Raw genomic sequence first — 11,295 nt, 5'->3', positions numbered from 1 at the left:
GGGGCTAGATTAGATGATATCTAAGGTCCCTTGCAGCTTTAAATCTGTGGTCTATTGGATCAAATGAACCTCAAAGGGCTCAGTCTTTTAACCCCCAGCCTAGAATTTCTCAACTTCAGGCTATTACAAATAAAGATAAGTCCAGGCTTTGTTCACCACTATCTTTTCAACCTATTTCCTTTCCAGAACTCTCTTTTCAAAAGCAACAAATCAAAACAAAGTGAACCTTCTCTGTTTCAGACCTCCCAGGCCTGCTGTATATTGAGGCACACTGAGGCTTGGCATGGGCTAGTGGGGTGGTGAGAGGGGGGAAGGGAGGCTCAGCTTCTTTTCCTGCCAGTTCAGAGGTTTGGGAGTAATTGCTATCCTAGGGGCCTAGTGTCCCAGGAGATTGATTAGATTCAGTGAAATATGGATGGCTTTACTTTGGAGCATAGATAGGATATATTTACGCGGCTGAGATCCTGAACTTTTTCCCTGACCCTGAAGTAGCTATTGAGCATATATCCTATTGCAGGAGGGGCCCTGCTGCCCCCACCAAGTCTTTGCTTTACAAGGACAAGGCAACTACTTCCTCACAGGCTGGTCCTTAGTGATCTCAAGTCTGCTTCTTTTCTGTGCCTTTTATTTTTTTTAAAAAAAATGTCTTCAAGCCTTATTCTCTCTTATCCTCTACCCACAGTAGCTAACAGTTTTTGTATCTGGGCAAGGACCACAAACCATGCCTGGGGCAAGTGGCATAAAATGCTTCCCCAAGTCAGCTTTTAAAGAGGAACCCGGGTGGGGGAGGGGGAATAAAAAAGGACCAAACCATACTCCCCATTGCCCTGCAAAAAAAAAAAAAAAGAAAATGAAAGAGTTGGACCAGATGGTCTTTTTTTGTTTGTTTTTGTTTCATTTTGTTTTGTTTTGTTTTTGTTTTTGTTTTTGTAAGGCAATGAGGGTTAAGTGACTTGCCCAGGGTCACACAGCTAGTAAGTGTTAAGTGTCTGAGGCCAAATTTGAACTCAGGTACTCCTGAATCCAGGGCCGGTGCTCTATCCACTGCGCCATCTAGTGGACCCCCCCCCATGGCCTTTTAAGTCCCTTCCAGTTTTAGACTCAGACCTGAACTTTTTTGGACATAATGATTTGAAAAAACAACCAAAATACAAAGGTGTCATCAGAGGTATGTAGTCCCCTTCTGCTTCCACAGTGATAATGACAGGATAAAGAATTAAGAATTAAATTAAAGCTGTTAAGAATCACAAGCAACTCAAATGGATCTATAGTCTCTGATTCAGAAGTCCCCTCCAACAATGCAGATTGCAACCACTACAACCATCATGTCCCATTTTTATCCATGTCCTCCCCAAAGTTTGCTACAGAGGATTTAGTCAACTTGCTTGTCGTCTTCCTTGATTTCTCCCACCATCTCAAAGATACCCATGAAGCACTCTGGCTATCCACTTGTCATCCCTTGCTCTTACCACAAGGCTCACTCCCAATGACTAAACCAATCATATAGTTACCAAAATTATTTTTATTTTATTTTGTTATTTTATGTTTAAATTTTTATTGATTTATTCTGTTTTTGTCACTAAAATTTTCCCCAGTATCCCTCTGAATGTCCCTCCCAGAGAGCCATTTCATATGTTACCAAAATTCTTAATACTCCTAATATATATATATATTTTTTTTTAAGTGAGGCAATTGGGGTTAAGTGACTTGCCCAGGGTCACACAGCTAGTTAGTGTTAAGTGTCTGAGGCCGGATTTGAACTCTGGTACTCCTGACTCCAGGGCCGGTGCTCTACCCACTGCGCCATCTAGCTGCCCCTAATGTATATTTTTTGCCCAAAGACCAATGAATTGAAACTCTACTAGAAGAAATGAATCATGTTCCTATTCATATTCTTTCTATGAATGAAACAAGACAACATATATGACCATTTTTAGACCTATATCTTTTTTTTCTGAGTATCCAACCAACCTTTCACTCCCTCTGGTTAGCTGAAAGCAACTGATCAGAAGTCAAGCATGGAAGGGCCAGACACCTCAATGGCTAGACTAGACTCTAGTTCAATACTCTGAGCCCAGTTTTTCATTAATTTTCTTGGGTTCCTAGTCCATTCTCTCCATCATCCCAATCCAAGGATTGGCAAATTAGACATACTGGATCTATAAGCATTTAGCTTTCTCTGGTTCATACAGGCCTGAACCATGTCCAATGGAGGTGGGCTTCCCAAGCTTCAGGCAGGCAGTTTACCCCAATAATAGGATCTTGATATCTCCTCGTATTCATTCTATTTGGCTTGGTCCTCCTTCAAGAGGCAAAACAATATGGCCTACCCAAAATGGTGGCAAGACTTGCCAAAGCTCCTCTGGCTATAAAAACTTTTGACTTTTTCTTTTTCTTTTTTTTTTTTTTTTGCAGGGCAATGGGGGTTAAGTGACTTGCCCAGGGTCACACAGCTAGTAAGTGTCAAGTGTCTGTGGCCGGATTTGAACTCAGGTACTCCTGAATCCAGGGCCGGTGCTTTATCCACGACTTTTTCTTTTTTTAAACAAGAATCAGAGATAGAAAATAAGCAACTAGTATGCTATCTACTCTTCTTCACACCTGCACCCCACTGAATTCTACTTGGGCCTCAATGATATTACTAAGAGCAGCATAATGCTGTACCATGTATAAGGAAAGAGATAGTGGTTCAGTGAAAAGAACGTTGGTTTTGGAGTAAGAAGATCTTTAGATGAATCCTGCCTCAGGCCCTTACTCTCTGTGTGACCACAGGGCTTCAATTTCCTCATTTGTAAAATGAGTTGACTGGACTCATTGACCTCCAAGGTCCTTTCCAGTGTTTAAATCTATTAGTCCATGATCATAGGCTATAAAAAAGAATTCTAGAGTTAGTGAACATTTGAAAATATCTGTGAACTCTGCCATATGCACTCCCCCTATTGATGCAGATCACATTGAAAGGACTTGATGCTACCAAAATATCCACCATCTAGTGACCACATGTCCCTCAATGCAAAAGATCTTACCCATGTAAACTTAAGGCCTTACACCAGACATTGTGGCTTTGGTACTGCCCTCAGGCCTAAACACTGAGCAATGTCCATTATAATCCTAGCTCTACCATTGGGCCTGTGTGAATGACTAGGTCATTTAGGTCCATGCTGACCTCTCACCAACACCTTCATGTAGTATAATGGAGAGAGTGCTGGGTCTGGAGTCTAAAAGACCCTTACTTACATATTTAATAGCTGTGTGACTGGCAAGCCACTTAAATTTCTCTAAGACTTGGTTTCCTCATCTCTAAAATAAAGATAATAATATCCTATAGATAGGTAGATAGGTGACACACAAATAGAAAAATAAATGGATAAATAGATGAATGAACAAATAAATGACAAATTTTATATATAAAAGTAGCTTCTACCTTACAGTTGCTCATAGGTTTAAATGAGATATTTCACCTAAAGCGCTTCTCAAACTTTAAAGCACTACATATTATTGTTATGTTATTATTATAGTTAAAGCACTACATATTAGGGAACATTATTGTTATTCAATAGAATTAATGTAGGTGGTATCTAAGTGGTTCAGTGGATAGAGCACTGAGACTGGAGTCAATAAGACCTGGGTTCAAATCTAGTCACAAACATTAGCTATAAAATCCTGGCAAGTCATTTAAAACTCCATTTGCCTCATCTGCAAAATAGGGATAATAATATATGTCACCTACTTCCAAGGGCTGTTTTGAGAATCAAGTGAGATAATTTTTGTAAAACATTTAGCACAGTGTCTGGCACATAGTAGGTGTTATATAAATGCCAGCTATTATTATTATTATTGTTATTATTAGAAGAGGAGTAATATAGCTAGCTGACCCACCTGACAAGATGATTAAGTAATTAATTGATGACTATGCTCTACATAAATGCTAATTACCATGATTATCATGGCTTTTATTCTACCAATAAGAGATTTTTTTTCAAAAATGAGCCTTCATTTTTGCTCCCTCAATAAAACTTCTGCAATATGATAGGATGGTATTTGCTCCATTCTCAAGGATGAGACTTTAATGTGGGTGTGGAAGGTAAGTGACCTGTTTCTACTCATTCACTGGCAGTATTTGAAAGCACTCTAGCAAACTTGTTTTGTGGCATTCTCCCTTGAGGAAAGCATATGACAAAACTCCAACAAATTCATGCAACTATAGATTAAAGTCACAGGCACTGACCATTTATGTGTCAGGCTTCATAAAAGGTCTGGTCTAAGGTTTTGATAGGAGTGGAGAGTGAGGCTGGCTTCAGGAACAGAGGACACTTTAATCATTTTGTATGAGAAACCTCAAATAAAAGAAAAAAAGAATAAAAGAAAAAAGTGAAAAAATAGCATGCTTGAGTCTGTGTTCAATTAATATCGGTTCTTTCTCTGGAGGTGGATAATGTGCTTCATCATTAGTCCTTTGGGATTATCTTAGATCATTGTATTGCTGAGAATAATTAAATCATTCACAGTTCTTCATCAAACAGTATTGCTGTCACTGTGCACAACATTCTCTTGGTTCTGCTCACTTCACTATATATCAGTTCATACGAGTCTTTCCAGGCCTTTCTGAAATCATCCTGCTTGTCATTTTTATAGCACAATAATGTTCCATCACAATCATATTCCACAGCTTGTTTAGCCATTCCCCAATTGATGGACATTCCTTTGATTTCCAATTTTTAGCCACTACAAAAAGAGCTGCTATAAATATTTTTGTACATGTGGGTCCTTTTCCCTTTTTTATGATCTCTTTGGGATACAGACCTAGACTAGGTTAAGGTTTGGGGAAGCCTAACCCCTTAGGAGAGTAGTTAGAGTTCTTCATATTCTTTGTCTCCTTACAACCCCTAACTGACCACCCCAGGGTAAAATTGTTTAAAGCTAAGGTGTTAACTTAAACCTAGGATCTCTCCAAAATGCATAAAAGAAAGGAATGCAAAATACAATTTAAATCAGGTATGGGATAGCCATTTATTTCCCACACACAAAAGGAAACCTAGCCACAAAACACTCACAAGTGTACATTGACAGAAAAATTTTAAATAGAATTCAATAACCTAAATTTATAACTATTGCTGCACTCTCTTGGAAGGCTGAGAGTTTAGCCTTATCCTAACATAAAGCAGTTTGGGAGATTACCAGATAGTTATTCTACATTTCACCTCTGTTCCTCACTGTCCAAACAATTTGCAATGTGTCTTCTAGCAAACTGGGCATGGGCTTGGGCTGATCCTCCTGCTGGAAACCCACTCTAAGAGAGCAGAAGTAACTTGCTGGGGATTCCTCCCCTTTGCTGCCATTCATCTCCAGCCAAAGGACCCATAACTGCTGAACTTTTATAACTCACAGGGTGGCCTCTAAGCCTGAAAGTATTTGTCTCAGTATCAATACTTGTTCACTTAAGATTAGGAAAGAACAAACACTCAAGAAACAACCCAAAATCCAGGATAAGGCTTGAATGCCTGCAGTAACTTCATGGCACCCAGTTAGTGCCAAAGTGAATTTACCTTCCTCTGCCCCTCAAGTGAAGTCTAGTGAAAAAGAGTTACCATGAGGGGAGAAGTGAAGGACAAGAGCAAAAAGGAAGCTTTCTATTCTTGTGTGTGTGTGTGTGTGTGTGTGTGTGTGGCAATTGGCATTAAATGACTTGCCCAGGGTCACACAGCTAGTAAGTGTTAAGTGTCTGAGGCCAGATTTGAACTCAGGTACTCCTGACTCCAGGGCCAGTGCTCGCTTTCTATTCTTTTTAATTGTAATAGCGTATTATGCAGCATCATATGCACTGCACTGCTATTGTCTCAGGGAAAGGAAAGTACCAAAGAATTGACAGGTCCTTCAGAAGTACAGACATGTTTCCCTAGAAGTAGCAAGGTCAACTCAGAGCAGGAGCCATGACATGATTTCTATAGGCCCAAATCCCTGCATGCTCCCTAGGGGTCTACTCCAATCCAACCCCTACTCCACAAAGACTGAAACAGTCCTTGCCCTCAGATAGCTTACATTCTATCAGAGGAGACAACATGTACACACATAAGTATACTCAAGACAGACACATAATTTCATATATATATATTATATATATACACACACACGCACATATGCATACACAATACATACACACATATGTACACATATGTATGCACAATACACATATACACATACCTATATTCATATATGTGTGTATATGTATGACAGCTAGGTGGCATAATACATAGAGTTTGGGGCCTGAAGTCAGAAAAATCTGAGTTCAAATCCAATCTCAGATACTTATTAGCTGTGTAACCCTGGGCAGGGCAAGTCACTTAACCTCCATCTCCCTCAGTTTCTTCATCTATAAAATGGGGATAATAATAGCACCTACCTCCCACGGTTGTTGTGAGGATCAAATGAGATAATAATTGTAAAGTGCTTAGCACAGTGCCTGGCACCTAGTAAGCTCTATATAAATTGTAGCTATTATTATAAAATAAATACAAGGTAGTTAAATGCAAGTTGGCATATGCAAAATGATTTTGAGAAGGAGGGCACTAGCAGCTGGAGGGACCAGGATAGATTTCTGAAGAACTGGCACCTGAAATGAGTCTTGAAGGAAACGAGAGAGTCTGCAAAATGGAGGTGAAGAGGGGAATAAGCCTTTATCAGAAGAAAGCTGCTAGCAGTCTCAGGCAGTATAGTACAGAATATTAACATAATGTTCTCTGGTGGGAAAGTGCTCAGCTAAAGATCAAGATGTTTTTGTTACAATATTAGGCTTTTGTTACAATATGTTTATGTCAGGTACCATGAGCAATGGGTATAGAGGCAGAACACCTGGGTTTGGGTTTTGGCTTCATCCCTTACTATTTTTATGACCTTTGGCATGTCGCTTAATCCCTCCAAGTTTCCTCGTTTATAAAAATAAAAATTGCACTAACTACAAATACCTCATGGGTATATTATGAGGATTTTTGTTTTGTTGAGTCATGTTCAGTCATGTCCAACTCTTTGTGACCCCGTTTGGGATTTTCTTGGCAGATATCCTGGAGTGGCTTGCCATTTTCTTCTCCAGCTCATTTTACAGATGAGAAACTGAGGCAAACAGGGTTAAGTGTCTTTTCCAGGGTCACACAGCCTGGTCACATTTGAATTCAGGTCTTCCTGACTCCAGGCTTGATGCTCTATCCACTGTGCCACCCAGCTGCCTCATATTATGAGGAAAAATGCTTTGTAAGTTTGAATGTGCTGTGTAATTGGGAGCTAAAGTTATGCTACAATAAAGTCTTCTCTCTAGAGTCAGAGGACTTTGGTTCAAATCCAGCTTCTAATTCTTACTGCCTCTCTCTAACCTTGAGAAACTCACTAAACTTCATTATGCTTCAAATTCCTCATCTGTAGAATGAAGAGTTTGGAATAAATGCCCTTTGGGGTCCCTTCCAAGTCTATATCCAAAGTTTCTAAGTTTTCTGAGTTTTATTTCCTACCCGTGATAGGTTCATTTGTTCAGTGACTTAGTAAACCAAGGACAAAGGAAATGGCTTTTGTCCTTCTACATATTTTATGATGTTCCTTCAACTCTCCCATCATGTAACTCACTTTCTCTCTCTCTCTCTCTCTCTCTCTCTCTCAACTTCCATTATCCTGACTAGACAGGGTTCAACCTGAGTTTGGAGCTGTCTTTTCTGTGTTTGTTCTTTCGTCATTTTAGGTGAATAAGTATTAATACTGAAATGGATATGTTTGGTCTTAAAGACCACATTTTGATGTGGAATTTCCAGTGCATGTATCATTTCAAACAATCTTTCAGCTAGAAGGAAACAGAGTTCATAACAGCATCTTACAAGTAGCACAGTGCTTTAACATTTAGCAAAATACAGTAGTTGGTGAAGGCAAAATTATCACCATTTTACATATGAAGAACCTAAGTGATTCAGTAAATTTTTCAGGGTTATAGAGCTAATAGGTGTTAATTCCAGGATTCGAACCCAGCTTTCTTCTGGCTCTGTATCCAGTGGTCTTTCTACTTTACCATGATACATCTAGTACCAGAACCACTGAATTTCTAAGATTTAAGAGACCTCCATAGACATCTTCTTTAATACATACCTGAAAAAAATGCAACATACCCAATAAGTGGCCAGAAGCCCAGATTCCATCTTTACCATGCAGATGAAGAAAAGGTGAAGTAATTTGCGCAAGGTCACATGATTTAAAAGAAGATCTGAACCTTAAACCCAGGATTTCTAATTCCAAGTCTGGTGTTCCTTTCACTACCCCTGCATATCTTCCTTACAGTGTAGTTGAAAGTCTTGTTTGACTTACGACTCATTTTCTTTTCCTCTTTCCATATAGGATCATATATGTTGAGCTGGAAGGAACCTTTGACTTCATCTAATCCAAACCACCCCCATTTTATAGGTGAGGAACCTGAGGCCCACGCTGGTCATTTGTCTTGACCAAGGTCATACAGTCAGAAAGTTGTAGAGCCAAAAATTGATCCCTATTCCTCTGATTCCAAATTCCACCCTTTGTGTTGCACTATGCTGACTTCTACAAGTCACAAAGTCTACAAGTCACAAAATAGAGTTGCTACCCACATGGACACTAACGACAGGTCAGAGAAAAGAGTGTTCCCACCGATGGAGTTATTCTTATTCTCACCTCAACTCTAGCAATTCAAATGTTCTAATAGATTTCTGCTCCTCAGACTGGTATAGGAAAAGGAACCAGTGCTACACACATAAGAAATGTATTAATCATTACACTAAGGTTTGGTTTCTTGTTCTAGGGAAGCAATTGGGAGTTTTTATAAAGTAACTAAAGTAACTGAGCTGGTGGCCACCCATCTTTGGCAGTATCCCTTACGGAATAGAAAATATTCTCAGTTTTATGCCTTATATAAAAGGAAGAAGAAAAGAAAACAACCCATAGTGATGGGTCCTTGTCACCCTGGCATAATCCCCTTCATGTATCCTTTAGTAGGCTGTCAAGAGAGCAAAGGCACCATATATGCAAATATATTTGAAGTAACATTTTTCTGTAGTAGCAAATAATTAGAATCAAAGTGGGTACCTATCAATTGGATTTGGCATATGAATGTAATGGAATAGTATTACCTTAACAGAAAGAGACAATATGAAGAATTCATAGAAACTTGGGAAGACATATAAATTGATGAAAATTAAAATAAGAATCATTAGAACAATAATAATAAGGATTACTATGTAAAGACATTGAAAGACTTTAGAACTCTGATGCAGTGACCAATCATACCTTTTGGAGAACTGACATTGGTAGCATAGTGACAGAATGAGCACATGCTGTCAAACTTGGCCAATGCTGTTGACCCGATTTGTTGATGTATTTTGGTTAAATGAACTTACTTCTTACAAGGGAGGGTTCAGGGAAGGGGAGAAGGGAAGGGAGGGGTGGAGTTAGAGAAGTGACAATGATGTTTTCAAAAAGAGCACCATTAAATATTTATTAAAGAAAAAAAATCTGTCAACCAGAAATGTCCTTCAGGCACCAGACAATTACCAATTAGGGCTGTAATAAAAGCAGTGGTTATGTTACTAATCATGATGAGAGTTTAGAAACCAGAAGGACTGGTATTTCATCAATGCACTCATAGTCTTCACTCTGAATTTCATGTCTCCTGCCCCTGACAGTAATGTAACCAAGCCACCTGTACATCGGGTGTGGCTTCTGATTGGTATTCTTTATGTAAACCAACATAATGAGAATGTGCAGGTGCTGATTTGGAAGGAAAACATTGCTACATCAAAGCTTACCCCAGGGGCTGTGGCATTCCACTCAAGGAATTACATATTCCTTAAATGGAATGTCCATTCTCAGACATGGACATGTGATAAACGTGTGAGCTGATCTCTAAAATGATGCCATTTTGGAGGAATTTTGAAAAATTCAGCCATTATTTTGAAAGTTACCTCATTGGACCGCAAAGAATCCATCCTGGAATGGATGGATTCAGATGACCAAATAGTGGAATCAGATGACAAAATTAACCACAATACTAGAGGTTAGACAATTCTTTTATTGCTTAATTTATTTTATGTCTTAGTTTCTTATGTCACTTCAAAAAGCTACTGTTGTTCATCCTTACATTTTCCCTGTATAGAAGGAGGCAAATTTAGGCTATTATAATAGAAGGGAAAACTGCTTGGTAATTGGAACTGTCCAAAAGTAGAATGGGATGCCTTAAGAGCTGATGAGTTTTCCCTCACTGGGGGAGCCTTCTCTTTTTTGGGGGGGGGGGCAATGAGGGTTAAGTGACTTGCCCAAGGTCACACAGCTAGTAAGTGTCAAGTATCTGAGGTCAGATTTGAAATCAGGTCCTCCTGACTCCAGGGCTGGTGCTTTATCCACTGCGCTACCTAGCTGTCTCCTGGGGGTCCTCAAATAAAGGTTAAATGACCACTTATTGGGCATGCTCTATAATAGTTTTTGTTTTGGATTGTGATTTCATAAATGAAAAGAAATCCCCATGAGGAAATTCCTTTAAACAATGAAGACTGGCATTTTATAATCTTAGAAATTTGCTTATGTCTACTGAGAGGTGCAGCTATTTGCATAGGGTCATAGAGCCAGTATGTATCAGCATGAGACTCAGACCCGGCTCTGCTCAACTCTGAGGTTAGCTTTCTGTCTACTATACCATACCGCCTCTCATTGTGGAATCACAAAATCATATGCCTAGATCTGGAAGGAGCCTTAGAGGTCACCTAGCCCAACCTTCTTGTTTTATAGGCCTATCAAAGTAAAGAAGGGATTCCTTTTCAGGCATGGATTGGATTAGATGTCAACTGAGATCCCTTACAACTCTGAAATTTTGTGACTCATCAACAAAGTCTAACTCAGAACCCAAAGGACACATATTACTGTTTCTCCTGAGTCAGAAAGCTCTCATTTTAAATAGTCAATACACTTCCTAATTAAGAGACACACAGGAAACAGAGGCTCACAGCAGGATGATGATTGAGTCAGGTTACCAGATCCACACAGAGCAGAATTCTACCCAGAAGCAGGATTCATTGAAAGTCCTTGACAATTACACTTTTAAAAATGACAGCTTGGCTCTGGACAACTTCTCTCTCCCACATCCAGCTTTGCACACGGTGACTATTCCATAAATGCCTTTGGATAACTAATTTGGGAGATGCTAAAATTTTTCAGGTGTTCTCAGTCTTAAAGCTTTGAGTTTATATATTAATTTCAAAACACGTCTTAGGAGAGCTGGCCTCAGAGTTAAGAAGACCTGGG

Source organism: Dromiciops gliroides, chromosome 4 (assembly GCF_019393635.1).
Source record: "Dromiciops gliroides isolate mDroGli1 chromosome 4, mDroGli1.pri, whole genome shotgun sequence".
NCBI classification, from domain to species: Eukaryota; Metazoa; Chordata; class Mammalia; order Microbiotheria; family Microbiotheriidae; genus Dromiciops; species Dromiciops gliroides.
The sequence above is the reverse complement of the archived record's forward strand: the minus strand, read 5'-3'. Positions refer to the sequence as shown.